This window comes from Vombatus ursinus, unplaced genomic scaffold, assembly GCF_900497805.2.
Source record: "Vombatus ursinus unplaced genomic scaffold, bare-nosed wombat genome assembly UNPS02014832.1, whole genome shotgun sequence".
In the NCBI taxonomy this organism is placed as follows: domain Eukaryota; kingdom Metazoa; phylum Chordata; class Mammalia; order Diprotodontia; family Vombatidae; genus Vombatus; species Vombatus ursinus.
The window spans coordinates 24,023,134-24,042,699 of NW_020954610.1; positions in this window are offsets into that span (position 1 = coordinate 24,023,134).

Below are 19,566 nucleotides of genomic sequence, written 5' to 3' on the forward strand. Positions count from 1 at the left end.
ATCTATCTATCTATCTATCTATCTATCTATCTATCTATCTATCTATCATCTCTTTGCTGCCAAGGAACTCACAGTCCAAAGGGAAAGACAACATGTAAACAGCTATGTACATACAGGATTGATTGGAAATAATCTGACAAGACATTAAAATTAAAGAGAATGAGAAAAGGTTTCTTACGGAAGGTGAGAATTTAGCGGAGACTTGAAGGAAGCCAGAAGGCAGACTTTAGGAGCAAAAGAAAGACCATTTACACATGGAGCACACCCAGTGACAATATCCAGAGTCAAGAGTATATGAAGAGGAGTAAAGTCTTAGAACACTAGAAAGATAAGAATGCACCAAGTTATGAAGGGCTTTGAAAGCCAAACAGAGGATACTGTATTTGATCCTAAAGGTACTCGGGAGCCATGGAGTTTGTTGAACTGGGAGAGGGCAATGAATGGGGGTTGATAGTCTCAGACTTGCATTTTAGGGAGATCAGTTTCACAGTTAAGTGGGAGATGGATTGGATTGGGAAGAGAATTGCAGTAGAGAGAACAACTAGTAGCTTATTTCTATAAACCAGGCATGAAGTATTAAGGGCCGGCACCAGGATAACGGCAATGTCGTAGAAAAAAGTGGGGCATATATAAAGGATGTTATAAAGGTTGAAATATATAGATTTGCTGATTGATTAGATATTAGCAGTGGGAGAGAGTGAGGAATGGAGAATGACATCTAGGTTAAGCCCCTGTGACTGGGAAGATGGTGGTACTCTCCATAGTTAATAGAGGAGTTTTAGAGGGAAAAGGAAAGTTTTAGGATTTTTTGGGGAAAGATGATGTATTCAGTTTTTGGATATGTTAAGTTTAAGATGTCTACTGGATATGTAGTTTGAGATGTCTTAAAGGTAGTTGTAGATGTAAGGCTTGAGATTGATTCAGAGGATAAGGCTGTACAAGAAGATCTGAGAATAATCTGCATAGAGTTCATAGTTGAAATCATGAAAACTGATGATATCACCAAGTGAAATAATATAGAGGAAAGAGAGAAGAGAGCTGAGAAGAGACTCCCCCCCCACACACACACTATTCTGATGTGGATGAAGATATAGCAAATAAGACTAAGAAGGAACAGTCAAATAGGTAGGAGAACCAAAAAACAGCAGTATTTTAAAATAAAAACATCAGTACATTGTATTTTCTTTTAAAATTATTATTTATGTATTTAAACATTTTCTTTTTTGAAATTGAAGTCCAAATTCACTCCCTTTCTCCCACCCCTTCCCCATCCCCTAATAGAGCAAGCAAAATATTAATTATAAATATAAAATCATGCAAAACCCATTTCCATATTAGCCATATTGCAAAAAAAAAAAGCAGAAAGAAAAGGGTTAAAGGAAAAGAAGAAGAAAGGAAGGGAGGAAGAGAAAAAGTCATACTTCATTTTGTACTCAGGGTTCATCAGGTCTTTTTCTGGAAATAGATGTTATTTCTTAGGGAATTATTTTCTTCAGTGAGCTTTTTACCTATTTTCCCATTTTGTCAATTCTTCTTTTTAAGTTTTTTTTCAGTGAATTTCTGTACCTCTTTTACTATTAGGCCAATTCTGTTTTTTAAGGTGTTATTTTTTTCAGTATTTTTTGTGGCTCTTTTACTAAACTGTTAATTCTCATTTTATAATTTTATTGCATTGCTCTCATTCCCTCTGCCCCCAATTTTTCCTCTATCATTCATCTCTTTAACTTTTCCAGGAATTACTTTTTCCCAATGACTATTTTTTATTTTAGGCTTTGGTTGAGACTGTTTTTACATTGTTATCTTCTGAGTTTATGTCTTGGTTTTCCCTGCCTCCATTGTAGCTTTTATGGTTAAGTTCTTTTGTTGTTGTTTGCTCATTTTTCTTGTATATTTCTTGACTTTGAAATTTATATTAAAGTTGGGCTTTACTCACTTGAAGGTTGGGCAGCTTTGTCCCAAGCTTCAAGCTTTTTCTTATTGCTGTTTCAGGGCTAGTGCTGAGATTTTGCAAGTTTCCAAGGTGTTTCCAAGGTATGATGTGAGGTGAGGTGTGGTCTGGTCTTTATCCAAGAAAGGTCCCTGCTCCCTTGCACTTACAAGTGCTAGGTCTCCTTTTAGCCCTGTAACTGTGACCAGATCCCCTGTTTTCCTTCAGCCCCAAGCTCTAGTGCTCCTCTTTGCCTTGGAACTGCAAATCAGGCCCCTGCTCCTTTGTGACTGACCAGAAGTACTCCTCTCCTCTCTAGAACTGTGACCCAGAATTATTTATTGGTACTAGAGTTACCAATCAGCACTAGCTACATACCCAGTGCCTGCAAAGGGTCCCCTGGTATATCTTTCTAATTAGTTGTCTGACTCTGGGCTCACAGCTGCCAAAAGCTGTGCTACTATTAGTGCTGAAGCCTTGCTCTGGGCTGGTGCCCACTGGAGTGTCAAAGATCTCTCTTGCTTAACTCCTAAGTTATCTTTGGCTGGAAAAATGTCTCACTTGACCTTTTATTGACTCTGCCACTGAAATTTTGATTTGAAGAATTATTTTAAAGTTGTTTGGAGGTATATATTAGGAAAGTTAGGCTGAGTTGCTACCTGTATTTTACCTTCTTAGCTCTACCTGCACCCTGAACACACTATGGAGGAAAAAAAATATCCTTGAGATGAGCAGGGGAGAGTAGAAATTGAGTTTTAATGTGAGCAAATATAGTATTTAGGAGAAACTAAGCCATATGTTTCTTATAGGAAAATGGAACTCAAGAATTCAAAATTACATTGAAGGAGTAGTCCCTGAAGACATTAGCTCAATGTTCTGCTTCTGGGGGAAAATGTTTTCCCAAATGCTGAAAATCATCATGGTAGGGCATTGTCTTCCCAATATTTATTTTTATGCTGCAGAAAGCCATTGCACATTCATACATGAAACTCTTCCTACAATTCTTGCTTCACTTCAAAAATTATATAGCCAAACTGGAGAAAGCCCAAAGAAGGGAAGGTAAAATGTTTAGTTTATTTCTCTATGAGGGCACAGTTAAAAAGTTTAGACCTGTGTTTCCTCACTGAACTTTCAGTGAGGAAAGAGGTTAAGTGAGTCATGAAGACCCAGAATTTTAAAGCTGAAAAGGTATGGACTATTTTATTTAATTCCTTCATTTCAAAAATGGGAAAATTGAAGCCTATAGATTTTAAGCAACTAGGCTCAGTTCACATATTTAAATAGTGACAAGATCAGGACCAAATAAAGGATTCTTGGTATGGGTAATCACTATGCTAAACTGACTCCAATCTTATAGCTTTTATTTCAAGTGAGATAACATATCTAAATAGAGAGTGGAAAATAGAGAGTAGACAGAGAAGCAATGTAGTCTATAGTTTTTGATAAATTCCATAAAAAGCTCAGGTGAACTCATAGATAGTAGTCCCATAAAGAGAAACTAGTACACACTGGTGGGACATACCCTAATATGTTGTGATGTTGTCAAAGATATCCAAAACATATTGATGGATTGCCAAAAGACAAGATATTATATAGAGACATTCATAACTGGGGTGAGGTGATCAGTGTTTTCCCCAGAGCATAGACATTTAGAGGCTGCTATTAGTCTAAGAAGTAGAATAAACTTGTCTTAGCTTAAAGAATAATTAATTAAAATAGTAAGTTATCCAAAAGTCATATCCTTAAATAGTTCTTTCTACACCTAACCATTCCTTTCTGATGTGGGTCTCTCAATTAGTGGCATTTCAGTGTCCATGGTTCTCTGACCATGGAGGTCAGCACCCTATAATCTCTATTTCCAATCTCCCTGACATGGGACCCTGACAGGTCTTTGTGAACTGAAGTCCATTGTCTTTCCCCTCAATTAATTACATTTCTCTTTTAAAAAGCTGACTTACAGTCACCTTTCATATGGTATGCCCTAGGTATTTTTTGTGGTGCTTAAACCCAGGGCACCAAAATTGCCAGTTAAGGATCTAGATGGACATCCCATTGTTTTGACCCTAGTTAGCCATTCATACATTCTTTTTTATTTATTCATTTTTTATTTTTTTTAATATGTGGTCTTAAAACTTTGGGTTACAAATGTTCTCCCATCCTCCCTCCCCACCCACCCTCATTGAAAAGGCAAACAACTCTATACAGGTTATAGATATGTAGTCATACAAAACACTTCCATAGTAGTCATGTTGTGAAAAACTAAGTATATTTCCCGTCATCCTATTCTAGTCCCATTTATTCTATTCTCTCTTTTGACCCTGTCCCTTCTCAGAAGTGTTTGCTTCTGATTATCCCTTCCCCCAGTCTGCCCTCCCCTCTACTATCCCCCTGCTCTCTTGTCCCCTTCCCCCCTTATTTTCCTGTAGGATAAGATAGATTTCCATATCCAATTGTGTATGTTATTCCCTCCTTAAGTCAAATCCTATGAGAATAAGATTCACTCATTCCCTCTCACCTTCTTCCATTTCCCCTCCACTGTAAAAGCCTTTTCTTGTCTGTTTCATGTGACATAATTTACCCCATTCTACCTCTCCCTTTCTCCTTCTCCCAGTAAAATCCTCTCTCACCCTTTTATTTTATTTTCCAGATACCACCCCTTCATCTTCAGCTCACCCTGTGCCCTCTATCTATCTATCTATCTATCTATCTATCTATCTATCTATCTATCTACATACATACATATAATTTTTTTTCCCTCCAACTACCCTAATACTGACAAAGGACTCTTAAGTTACAAATATCATCTTTCCATGCAGGAATCTAAACAGTTCAACCTTAATAAGTCTCTTATGATTTCTCTTTCCTGTTTGCTTCTTTATGTATTACTTGAGTCTTGTATTTGAAAGTCAAATCTTCTATTCAGCTCTGGTCTTTTCATCAAGAATGCTTGAAAGTCCTCTATTTCACTGAATGACCATTTTTCCCCCTGAAGGATTATACTCAGTTTTGCTGGGTAGGTGATTCTTGGTTGTAATCCTATCTCCTTTGCCCTCCAGAATATTCCATGCCCTCTGGTCCATTAATGTAGAAGCTACTAAATCTTGGGTTATCCTGATTGTGTTTCCACAATACTTGAATTGTTTCTTTCTGGCTGCTTGCAATATTTTCTCCTTGACCTGGGAATTCTGGAATTTGGCTACAATATCCCTAGGAGTTTTCCTTTGGGGATCTCTTTCAGGAGGTGATGGATGGATTCTTTCCATTTCTATTTTGCCCTCTGGTTCTAAAATATCAGGGCAGTTTTCCTTGATAATTTCTTGAAAGATGATATCTAGGCTCTTTTTTTGATCATGGTTTTCAGATAGTCCAATAATTTTTAAAGTTCTCTCTCCTGGATCCATTTTCCAGGTCAGTTGTTTTTCCAATGAGATATTTCACATTCTCTTCTATTTTTCATTCTTTTGGATTAGTTTTACAGTGTCTCAATTTCTCATAAAGTCACTAGATTCCAATTGCTCCATTGTAATCTTTAAGGAAGTATTTTCTTCAGTAAGCTTTTGGATTTCCTTTTCCATTTGGCCAATTTTACTCTTTAGGGTATTCTTCTCCTCATTGGCTTTTTGGACCTCTTTTGCCATTTGGGTTAGGCTATCTTTTAAGGTGTTATTTTCTTCAGTATTTTTGGGGTCTTCTTTAGTGTCACTCTCAGTTTTTCCTCTACTTCTCTTACTTGCTTCTCAAAGTCCTTTTTGAGAACTTCCATGGCCTGGGACCAATTCATATTTTTCTTGGAGGCTTTGGATGTAGGAGCTTTGGCTTTGTTGTATTCTTCTGGTTGTATGTTTTGATCTTCTTTGTCACCAAAGTAAGATAATATAGTCTGACTCTTTTTGCACTGCTTGCTCTTGATCCCAGCCAATTACTTGAGTTATAAACTCTTTGTTAAGGTAGGGGTCTGTTTCCAGTGTGGAGAATGTACTGTCCCAAGCTGCAGGGGTTTTGTGTAGCTGTTTCTGAGATACTTCCAGGGACCTGTAAATTTTCAGTTCTTCCAAAGTGCTAGGATCAAGGATGAGGTGTTTACTCCTTTCCTGGCTTGCGCTCTGGTCTATGAGTGACCACAAGCACTCTTTTCTGTCTTGGAACTGTGAGGAAGATTTCCTCTTCACTGCCATTGCAATTACATTACTCCTCTTAGCCCCAGGACTGCCACCTAGAACTGTGACCCAGATCCAAGTAAGGACAAAGCAAGAGAATCCTGCACCAGCAGAGTGATTCTTGCAATCCCCCTCTGATCAGCCAATCAATTCCACATTCCACCTCAGTCTGTGGGCCTGAAGCACAGGAGATATTCACCACCCCAGGGCCAAGCTCAGGGAATGGGGCTGGGACCCTGCTCTTCTCTCATCACCACAGAAACAGACTTCTCCCACTGACCTAAGTTGTCTTTGGTGTCTGTGGGTTGAGAGGTCTGGAAACGGCTACAGAAGCCATATTAATGTATTCAGTCCTCTGAGGCCTGCTCCAGGTTTGCTGTGGCCTGTGTGCCCATGCTGAACTACATCCCTCTCTCAGCCCAACACAATATACCTTTCCAATCAACCATCTAGGTTGTCTTGGTCTGGAAATTTGTTTCACTTTGTCTTTTTGTGGGTTCTGCTGCTTTAGAATTTGTTTAGAGACATTTTTATATGTATTTTGAGGGGTTTGGGGGATAACTCAAGCAAGTCATTGCTTTTACTCTGCCATCTTGACTCTGCCCTCCCCCCATTCATACATTCTAAAGCAGGAGTTGTCAATGCCTTACCAAATATGACACATAGAATGACACTTAGGTGGCATGGCATCACTATTATGCAAAAATATATGAATGGCCAACAGAATTATGAAAATTATGAAATAATTTTTGTTAGGGGAAATAAGTAGCTACAAATCAGTCCTGTCTCTCTCTCTTTTTTTCTCTCTCTCTCTCTCCTCCCTTCCCCCCACCACCTTTTCCCACCATATTTACCTGTCCTGGAGCCCATAATCTCTAATCCATGATAGTGTGTTAAATTAAATTATTAATTTGCTTGAGACTAACAAGGTAAACCTTGTTTTCCACCATTGGAAAACTTTTTTTTTTACTGCTTCAGAACTTTTAGGTGATCTGTTATAGTTGCCATCAATTTAAAGAGAAGACTCATATCTTCTGGGGACACTCAGAAGTAAATTCACATTTGCATCATAAACTCCTGATATTGATTGCCTAGAACCCTAAAAACAAAAACAAAAACAAAAACAAACAAACAAACAAAAAAACAAGCAATCCCTCAAGCTCTGTGTGTGGTGCTGCTACTTTTAGGTTTCAGGCCACTATCTAAGGCTGAGAAAGCATGCTGTGGGTTGTAATTCTGCCAGTTAAGTAAGGAAAGGGGATTCCCTATGTACAAGAGTAAATTAAAACAAAAAAGATTGAAAGGACACATTGTGTATAGGAATATTAAGGAATAGCTGTGAAATTATTAGAGATGTCTTTGTAGAGATACTTTGTTTTATAGAATGCTGCTAAGTGTAATGAGAAAAGGAGACATAAGCCTTCATAGAACCTCCTCTGTCTCCTCCTCTCACACAACACATACCCCACACATTCTTCAGGTCTATGACAAAAGTATATCCTCCCAACTTCTTTAGGAAAAGAGCATAGGCAGTTTAATTTTCATAATAATGTATTCATTCATATAGTTAGATAAATTGAAGTAGAGACCAGTTGACTGACTTTAGTAGATTAACAGATACCATATTGTTTCAATTATGATGATATTCCTAATAGGTAGCATAAAAAAATGGCACATACTACGCTCTTCACAAGCACTTGTAGATACATTAGTTATAATGAATACAATTCAATTCAACAAACATTTATTAAGTGCCTATCCTAAGCTAGGCACTGTACTAGGTATGGGATATAAAGGAAAAAAAATGCAAAAATAAGACCCTACTAAAAGATTTTCCCTGCCCTCAAGAGAATTGCTTTCTATTGGGTGTAGGGAGTAGATGCAAAATATACCTAAGCAAGTAGATACAATTCTGTGTAAATGACTTGGGACAAGCAATAATTTTGTGAGTGTAATTGTCACTCATGTGTAGTTCTACTGATACTAGGCAAACTCAAATTCAGACCTTGACCAGATGAAATTGGAATGAACTGTTTTCAGAGTCAGTCAATAAACAATTATTAAATACTTACTAAGGTACTAAGCACTGGAAATAGAAAGAAAGGCAAAAGACTTATTCCAAGGAACTCATTGTCTAATGGAGTACAAAACATGGAAACAAATGTATACAGAATAAATTAGAAATAATCCACAGCAAGAAGGCAATAGAATGCAGAAGAATTAGGAAAAGCTTCCTATAAAAGGTAAAATTTTAAGTGGAGTTTAAAAAAGCCAGAGAAGTTAGGAGGTAGAGTTAATTAATTATCACTTTGATGATGAGTTTTATGCAATATATACATTTCATTACTTTCTTTTATTGAATTTTTAATTTAAAGGCTTTTTAAAGCAATAGATAGCACTCCAAGCTAACCTGCTTGCATTATCTCTCCCAAAGACCACACTTCACCAAATGCTAGATATTGTGACAGCTGTTAGTGTGGTGAAATCAAGTGTTTGAAAGATCAAATGCCTACCTTTGCTTTGTATGGAAGCACAAATTAAAGTGTAGTTGAAATAAAACAACTGGTTAACAATTGATGCAAAAATGTCTAATAAATCCTCTGGGGGTAAAATACCATTTAAGGGGGCATAGCTTTTGAAGATTTGTTCCCAATTTGTCTGCAGTATGACATAAGCTTCTTGATGTTGGAAGAATAGGAAAAAGACCATTAAAAATAACTGCAAACCTTTTCAATGAAGAAAAATGCTTGCTATGAGCAATACAATACAGTAGCTAAAGTATTAAGGATTGGCAAAAGGTCATTTTTACTGATAAAACTATTTTTTCATTAAAATATATACTAACATGATTTTTAAAAGAATTCCAGGTGACTCTTTAAGATGTAGACATCTCTGTTAGACATTGAGACAAAGTAAAATAATGAAATTAATATGCAATAAACCTAACACCATTTTACACACTTAAAAATAATTTACAAAGCAATATGTTCTCTTATATAGCAATTATTTGTTTTACACAATTTGGCATTGTGTTTTTTGACACACACTTAATGGTATTTTGACACATGCTTAATTTTTTCATCATGATGCCATACTACAATAACCATTGCGTGTACTTTGATGAACAGTTCAGTTTTCCAAATCTAGCCTTAATTATTGATATATAAACCCATGTTATCAAACCTAGTTAGACTTAAAAGTTCCCAAGACTTTTAGGTATGTTTATCTATGTTTTTTGAATAAATTTGTTAACTTTCCATTATCAGTGGTATCCATTATCATTTCCATTATCAGGTTACAATTTCTTTATTGCATCACCATTTTTAGAATTTCTATACTTTCAAAAGAAATTAACTTATTCACATAAATATATTTATCAGAGTTCATCATTACCTAAATGAGAAAAAATATCTAGGTCCCCCCCAAAAAATAAATCACCAAAACATTTGAACAATTTGATAAAGTTTGGCAGATCTTATAGTCTCATCTGAAGTTCTTCTGACAATGGTTTGGCTATATCCTTGAATGTAAAAAGCATGTTCCATCAGTTAGACAAACAAATAAACAAAACAAAAACAAAAACATTTCCCATTCCTCAGTGACTTTTTGTATTGTCTTGCTAGTGACAAGTATTTTTTTTTCTTCATAGAAAATAAGCTTTTCTTGGGTCTCATCTGTATGTTTGTTGTTCTGGTTTTCTCATTTTCTTTCAGGCCTCTTAAAAAATCTTAAATTATAATGTAGAAAAGTGAGTAATAATTGTTCCAAGGTTTAAATCACTTTGAAGGGCTCTGCTTATTTTTTTTTTTCTGAGGGTAGATTAGGTGATTTTCTAGCAACAACCCATCAGTTATCACTTTTTAAAAATTTATTTATTTTCCCCAGTTATGTGTAAAAACAAATTTTAACATTCGTTTATAAAACATTGAGTTCCAAATTCTCTCCCTTGCTCCAACCCCATCCACCCCCAAATTGAGAAGGCAGTTCAATATAAGTTATACATGTATAGTCATGAAAAAAATCCATAATAGTCAAATTGTAAAAGAAAACATAGACAGAGTCAAGGTGGCAGAGCAAAAGCAGTGACTTGCTTGAGCTCTCCCCCAAACTTCTCCAAATACCTGTTAAAATGTCTCTCAACAAATTCTAGAGCAGCAGAACCCACAAAAAGAAGAGTGAAACAAATTTCCAGCCCAAGACAACCTGGATGGTTGATTGGAAAGGTCTATTGAGCCAGGCTAGGAGAGGAATATAGTTCAGCATGGGTGTGCAAGGAAAGACCCGGCCTCAGTGAACCTGGAGCAGCCCTCAGGGGACTGAATCACAGACAACTGCGGCAGTTTCCAGACTTCTCAACCCACAAATGCCAAAGACAACTTAGAAGGTCAGTAGGAATTGTCCATGACTTCTGTGAGAGAGAAGCTTGATCCCAGTCATGTTCTGTATCCCAGAAGAGATAAAAACAAAAAGGAAAAGGACATACCTATATGTACAAAAATATGGGAATTGAGTATCTGTTAACAACTTTTGACAACTATGCATTGTGTTTCTGTTTGAAGTGGAATCTGTGAATAATTGTACAGCTCAATAGTATTTTTTTTAATTCTGTCTGCTTATTGGCCCATCATGTCAAGGAAGACCAAGAGAACACCGAAGGAAGAAAACAGATTTTTTAATGAGCACTGAGAATTGAAATATTATCTTGTTTCTGCTAAAGATAAGATGATTTGCTTGTTTTGTGATACTACAATATCAACATTAACAAAATTCAATTCTTATCACCATTATAACACACATATAACACACACAAATATTTTAAATTGGAGTGGAACAAAAGGTTTTATTGCAGAAATAAAAAGATGAAAAGCAAAAGCAAAGATAATTCTTTCAGCATCAATAAGACCTGTAAATAATGTTACTGAAGCAATTTATAAAGTAGCTTATACACTTGGGGGAAAGGGGAAGTCACCCAGTGATGTAGAAATTGTGAAAGAATGCATTGTCAAAGATGTAGTACACTTAGACCCAAGTAATGTTTCAAAGTATAAACAACTGTTTCTTTCAATGAGAACCATAATTGATCTGCAGCATGAATTAGCCTTCAACTTAACCGAACAACGTCATGGAATATTTCAAAAGAAAAATATATATTATTTAATTGCTTTGGATGAATCAACTAATACTACTGACTCGGTCCAGGTTTTATGCTTCATTCAGGTCGTAACAGAAGATTTTTGTTGCTATGAAGAGTTACTTGCTTTGGGTACTCTTGCAAACAGAACATGGGAAACATATCTTAAACAACTTTCAAGATAAATGTCATGAAGTTGGACTGAATTTAGTAAATTTAGTGAGTATATGTACAGACAAGTGCACCTTCCATGACAGGAAAACATGAAGGGTTAATTTCACAGATTAAAAAGAAGTGTTAGCAGATCCAGATACTCTCATTTCTTTTCATTGTATCTTGCATCCACAAAATCTATGTGCTAAGGCTATTATTTTTTTGCAACAAATTATAAGTATTGTTACCTACATTCATGCAAATGCAACAAGGCATCATTAGTTTCGTAACATGCTACAGTTGGAAGATGAGATACTCAGTGTGGATTTGCCCTATCATTCTAAAGTGCGTTGGCTATCATAGTGATAGGTGTTAGCCAAAATTTTATCTCTGCGAGAACAGATAATTAAATTTTATGAAGAACAGATTCAGCAATGTGAATTACTGAAAGATTTCTATAGGAATGCTGCATTTTTGTGTGATATCATGTCAAATCAAAAGGACTTGCATATTTCTTTGCAAGGTAAAGCTAAGTCTATATATAATATATGGCAAAAATTTTAAGCATTTTGAAAAAGTTACATTTCTGCTTCAAAAGGAAATTTCAGATGATCATTTTTCCTCAGTTATCAAAGGTTATTGATGAGCAGGATGATATATGTGAATCATTTGAAAAATAGGCAGCTGTTATAGACCTATTAATTGGAAAATACAATGAAAGGCTTGCTGACTTTGACAATCATGACATCACACTCAAATTAGCATTTCAGCCTCACCTATTTGATAACACCAAGACACCTAAAGAACTACAGATAGAATTGATTGAGCTCTCAGTAAATGACATTTTAAAGTCATTGTTTGATGCTAAGAAAGATCCAATTGAAATATGGAAAAATGTAGTAGAATACCCATGCCTTGGGCAATATGCCCAAAAAATGCTTTCTTGATTTTCAACCACTTATTGCTGCAAATCTGCATTCTCCTACCTAACCCAAATCAAGATGCCCTCAAGGTCACAAATGACTGATAACCATCTAGAGGATCAACTGAAACTTTGGACCACCATCCTGCAACCAAATATTCAAATGCTTTCCAACAAAAAGCAGACAGAACAAAGTCATTAAAACATTAGTTACCTTTAAAATTAAGATAGTTTTCTTTTTTTTAAAAAATTATTAAGTACAAAGCAGTTACATTTTTATAAAATAATGCACATTTTTAAGTATATCTCATTGAAATTTCTTAAATGTGGTTTTATTTGATTACAGCTAAATTTTAATGTGGCCTTCCAGCATGAAAAGGTTCCCCACCCCTTCCCCAAAACAACATTTGCTATAGTATCTCCAATAGTAAAAGAATCATACTTTTTAAGAGCTACAACTATTGCCCTATTCCTTGAAGTAATGATTTTTTTCTTTAAAACCATATAATTTAAAATACAAAAAGAAAAATAAGATGAATCTATTTCCAAAAATCCAGTATTCAACTAATAGAAAACTAACCAAAGGAAGGAAAACCAGCTCAATCTGATTTCACATAGAAAAGGTCAACTATTCTGAGTCATTTTAGTGTCAGTAGAAATACAAATATTGCTGTCACAAACTGAAAACATTTCAGAAATTATTGCTTGTTTCAAATAATTCACACAGCAATTAAATGGGGATAAATGTTAAATGGATAAGTCATGTAAATAGAGATAAGCGTACAGTACACTTGGGCACACACACAAAAATTTCATAAGTACAAGATGGAGGAGATTAGAAGGCAGTTTTCTAAAAAGCATCTGAGGGTTTTTTTGGACTGTACGCTCAATATTAGCCATCAATGTGATGCAATAGCCCAACACAAAAGCAAACAAACAAAAATTAATTCTATATTGAGCTGCATTAAGAGGGGCAAAACTTCCAGGAATAGGAAGGTAATCCACTGTATTCTGGCCTGGTCAGAGTTCCTCATTCTGGAACATAAGTTCTAGGTGCTACAGTTTAAGAAGGACTTTAATAAACTGGAGAGTATGCACAAAGGGGAAATCAAGATACTTAAAGGCCTTGAATCATGTCATATAGAAACTAGGTATGTTTAGCCTGGAGAGAAGACTCTGGGGAACATGAGAGTTGTCTCCAAGTATTTGAAGGATTGTCTTGTAAAGGAGGATTGGACTTGTGCTGTTTGGTCCCAGAGGGCAGAACAATGGGTAGAAGTTTAAAAAAAAAAGCCAGTTTAGTCTTGTTGTCAGGAAAACATTCCATTAGAGCTGTTCAAAAAGTGAATGGGCTTCTTCAAAAGATCTCATTTGAGGTCTTTAAGCAGAGGTTGGAAAATCACTTATCTGACATATTGTAAACAAATATTTTGTGTATGGGTGGAATTAGAGGATCACTGAGATCCCTTTCAACTATCAAATTCTGTGATTCTATAAGTCTTTCAGATTCTCATGAAATTTGGGGGAATGATCATACCACCATCAGTTTGAGTCATTTAAGTGAGATTTTTGATGTTACAAATTAGCAGCATATATTTAAAAATATTAGTTCACCAGAAGCGTTTTAATAAAAAATAATAATGGTTGATATGTAGTGGAAGTATAAAATACACTTGAAATGCATTATCAGAATCTTTAATATCTTTCTAGACTTAGCTCAGAAGTCTTTTTGGAAGAGTACTTTCCTGATTACTCCAGATGTTAATGCTCCCTTCCTCTTCAAATTATGTGCTATGTCTTTGTTTATTGTGTCCCCCCAGCAGAATGCAAGCTCCTCAGAGGGAATGGAGGTTTCTTTACTTTTGTCTTTGTTTCAGAAGTGCCTAAATAGATCCATTTACATAGTAAGTATTTAATAAGTGTTTTATTTCACCTGAACCTCATACCAGCCCTATAAACTGAATACTGCAAGCATTATTATCCCTATTTTACAAATGAGGAAATGGAGTCTGAGAGAAGTCTGTGGTCACATAGCTACAAAGTAGCTTAAGCTAGATGTGAACTTAAGTTTCTTCTGACTTCAAGTCTAGTCTCACTGTGGTATTTGATATTAGCAAACAGATATTTAATTTCTTTGCACATTTTATTATTTTTGTTTCTTAAAAGGCTTATATGTAAGGACTCTAATTACTCATGATCACAAATAGAATGCAGACTTATAAGCATCTTGTTACTTAGATGTGTGTAAATATTCTCATTAAGTATTACTTGCTCATATTCTAGCTGACATTTTTCTCATAAACAGTGACATATGTCTTGGCTCAGAAATGATGATACATGTGATAATATTCATAACAGGCCTCTATGAAACATTCCTTATTACAGTACCTGGAAAACATCCAGAAAATCAATGCTGCCATGCAGGTATCATATGGGAAGTACTTAGATTTGTAATTTACTATACTGGTGAACAACAAGTAAGAACAATATTGCCATTTATGAATATTTAAATTAGTGATATCATGAACCTTAGGACCAGAAACAATTTCCCAGGGACAAAATCCCAAGACCAGAGCTCCATTATCTCATGAAAGAAGAGTCTAACTCAGTGTGGCTGTCTATTTTATCTTGCCTGTCACAGTGGTTTTCTCCCCAAAATGTGCTAATAAATTACCATGAACTCTACAAATATTTATTAAGGATAAGTAAGAGGAAGGATTTTTAGCTCCAACATGCAAGTAATTATACTCATTCCTATTCTACGTCTGTATCTGAGTCTTTATAATTCTCTACAGAGGCTTTTGGCTCCCATTTAAGTATTCAGGTTAACATAGGCATTCAATATTGCAGAGGATTTGTTTACTCACAGCAATACAGAAAGGACTCATTCCTAATCTAATATACAGTTAAAAAAAAAAAAAACTCTTGTATTTCTTAAATGGAATCAAGTCATTCCCACTTTGAGCATTACTTTCTGTGTCTTGGGATTGCTAAAGAACTGAACTTTCCAATTCCCTCAACATTGAAATATAATTAAAATATGCATAATCTAAATCATCAGGAAAAGAAAAGTTCTAGGTTTCTTTTGTATTATCAATTCTTTCCAGGCACTTCTCTGCTCCTCAGTTTTGTGATTCTTTGATAGGCTGCAATAATCTGTGGTTCCGCTGCCAGTTAACATCACTGTCTGTTGCAACTGCATCTCATTGTAGATCACATGAATGTAGCAACATTCAGTGTAGTTTTCTCTCCAGGTCTACATGTATCCCCACGTATCTGCAAACCATGGTCTTCATGGTCCCTTTTATACAGATACACATCAAATAATACTGATATTTAATGCTTTATTGTACAAAAGTGATTTATATAGCTTATCTGATCTAAACAAAGTAAGGTGAATAGTACCAATGTTGTGATGTCCTTTTTGTGGATGAAGGAACTCAGAATCTCACAATTTAATGCATTTCTCAAAAGTCAAAGAGCCAAGAAATGTCAGAGCTACGACTCAAAGCAAAAACTTGTAAGACCAAGTCAATTTTTTTCATTGTTTTTTGTTTATTTGTTTTAACTGTACTATGTTATACAGCCTATGATGACTATATAATTAAAATTTTTCTCGATTAGTTTTCCTGATTTAAATAGAAAGAGCTTTGAAATTTCTTTACAAATGAGTATTTGGAGATCTTTCTTTTGAAAGTGCTTGAAATGTGTTTGTTTAAAGAGACAAAGAGGGATAGAGATTATACATGTAGGAGGGAAGTTAGCTCAAAAAATGATGACAGAAGGAAGGATTCCTTTGACAACATGGTATGAATAATAGAAAACACACATGAAGAGCAGTGACTTAGCGTCAAAGCCTCAGGGCCCCACGTATCATTTATTTAAGAGACTGAATAAGGAAAAAAATCAAACTGGCAAACCATGCCAAAAGACTAGGTTGAACTGCACTAAAAGGTTACTATATTTCATTTCCAGCAGTTTTTAAGACCTCACAAAACAAGCGAGCTGTCTTGTAGGCAATATTCATCCCCCCAAGGTTGAAGAGAAAAGGGGATAAGTAGTAGGAAAGTTGGTGTACAGTTTAATACTGTTTCAGTTTAGTATTATATCAGTTTGTTTGCCCATACTTTTAGTTTCTTATAGGACTTGGGTATTAGCTAACAATAGCTAGCATTTACAGAGCACTTTAAGATTTGCAAATTCATTCAATCTTCACAACAACCCTGTGAGCTACGTCTTATCATTATTCCCATTTTACATTAGCCCCATTTTATGGATGAGAAAACTGAAGCTAATTGAGGTTAAATAACTTGCACATGTCACATCAGTTTTGAGTGTTTGAGGAAGAATGTGAATTCATATTTTTTCTGGTCTCCATGTCTGGAAATCCATATATCACCTAGCTGCCTAGATGGAATAAATCTAATTTTCCATGTTCACAAAGAAAATGGAAACCAGCATGAATTTAGCTACTTTCATCTCTGTAAATTTCTTTATGAATATGTTTCTTTCAGTCTATCTAGCATCTTCTTGTGTGTTATCCTTCCCAATTCCACTTCCAGTCCTATGAGCTCTATCTTTAAGTAGGTTTTAGAAATGTTTAATTAGACATAGGCTGCCATGTGCACATTTACACTGTTCAAAGATAGAACAAAAAAATTAATGTTAGATCAAGATTAAAATATCCTTAGAGAAACTGGTAAAAAAAAGAAGGGTGCCAATTTGACATCAAGACCTAGCCTGTATGATGATCTTCTGTGTAGTTATTTTGTCTTTCTTTCCTGGTGAATATGAGACTAGTATGTAATGAAGTGAATTTTTCAGCATTTTTGAATAATTTTATCGGCAGCTATGACACTGAATGTAAAGACAAGATCACAAATGAAGTTGCAGGACATTTTAAGAATGGAGCAAGAATTGCTGCAGTGGAGCTCTGAGGGTCCACCATGGCAGAGAAGTGGACATCATCACATGACCATATACACAGGAGTTAATTTCAAGGACATAGCATTGCTATAGAATACTTTAAAAATAATTTCAAACTGCCTACAGTGGTATACAGAAATTGGAAATGAACTGATTCAATCTATGAGGTACAGAAGGCAAGATTCAAATTTCAGTGTTCCTCCAAACTAAATCATTAAATGAAAGACAAGTTCTCAAGTATAACAAGGGGGAAAGGCAACATGGTATAGTGAAATGAGCACTGGCTCTGGAGCCTCAAAAACCTGAGATTAATAACAATAATAATAGCTATTATTATGTTATATTAATAATAATGATAATACTAATAGCCCCTAACATTTATATAGCACTTTCAGTTTTACAAAGTGTTTTACATATGTTAACTCATATGATCCTCACAATAACCCTGGGAGGTAAGTGCTATTATTCTCTCAATTTTATAGATGAGGAAATAGACAAATAACATCTATCTTCCAGGGTTGTTGTGAGGACTAAATGAGATAATATTTGAAAAGTACTTAGCCTAGTATTTGGAACATAGCAGATACTTAAATCTTGGCTCTTTTCCTCCCCATCCCCTTTCCTTTCCTTTGAAATTACTTGCCTAGGGTCACACAGCTAATGTGTCTGAGGCACTATTCAAATCAAGATTTTCCTAATTTCAAATACCCCATTTTATCCACTGTGCCACCTAAGTGGCTTATATACCTCTTTTGATACTATCTGTGTGGCTTTGGGCAACAAATTTGACTTCCCTGAGACTCAGTTTCATCATTTTTAGCATAAAAGTGTTGGACAAGATTACTTCTAAGTTCCCTTTCATCTCAGAAATCTATGATGAGATGATCTGTGCATATGAGCCTTTTTAGCTACATAAGTATTGTGATTACTATCATTAATGCTATATATTTATAAATACATATATACCCATTTATTCTCTGGCTTCATACTTTTAAGATTACATTAACCCAAGTAATATCTGAACAAACACTTTCAAAATGAAAAGCATTGGTAAACTAAGAGGTACAGTGTAGTAACTAATAGTATTGCCTGCTTATTGCTTTTCTTCTAATTTTGAATCAAAGCATTAATTTTAATATGTAGGTCTTAGTAAGCACTTAACTGTTGATTTATTAATTATTTGATCAACCAACTGACATTTCACAAGTGCTTTCTATGTGCCAGTCATTGTGTTCAGCACTGCAAACAAAAAGACAAAAGGGAAATAGTCCCTGCTATCAAATGGAGGAGACAACCTACACACATACAGGTAGTTACAAAACACATATGTAACAAATAAAAGGCAACCTTTGGATTAGGGACTGAGGATGAGGAAGGAGCACTAGCAGATGGAGCACTAGCAGATCAGGACAGGCCTCATGTAGAAGGTAGCCACACCGTGAACTAAGTCTTGAAGAAAACTAGGTATTTCAAGAGGAGAAGGTGATGAGGGAGAGGATTTCAGACTTGAGTTGTAGCCAGTGCTGACAAGGGAATAGCCCCTAGGTGACCATGAGTATAGCATAGACTATGTCAAAGGGAGTAATACAAGAAAACTGGAAAAGCAGGATGTATTTAGGTTTTAAAAAGCTTTAAATACCAAACAAAGGAGTTTCTATTTGCTCTTAGAGGAAATAGGAAATCACTGCAGCTTATTGAGGGCCATGATGGTCAGACTTGGGCCACTTTGGTGGCCATATGGAAAATGCATTGGAGTAACAAGAGATCAAGCAGGGGGGGATTTTGAAGAAGCCCTAGCAATAATCCAGCTGAGAATGAATCAGGGCCTATTCTAGGGTAGGCTCTGTGTGGGAGGATAGAAAGATGGGCATATTAGAGATGTTATGGAGATGAAAGATGAGCTTTGGCAATTGATTGAATACATAAGATGACAGACTGAGGAGAAGACAGCAATACTCTTGCTGCAAATCTATAGATATTAGAATATTATAGTAGTCTCTCAACTGATCTTCCTTATCTCTTTTGTCTCTCACACTCTCTGTCCTACACATTGCTACCAGAGCAATGTTCCTGACATAACATTTTTATATTGTTATTTTTCTTCTCATTAACTACTTCTTTGCTTCTCTACTCTGCTCAATAAAATTGTTTTCATAAGATAATATACAAGACCCTACAAAATTTTGCCCCAACCTACCTGTTCCAAATTTATCTCCTAAAACTTCCCAGCATGAACACTACCCTTCTTCCAGACTGGTTTACTCACTCTCCCTAGGAAATATCTTGTATATTATCACATCTACATCTTTGTATGTAGCTTCCCCCTTTTGAAATATCTTCACCTTTTTCC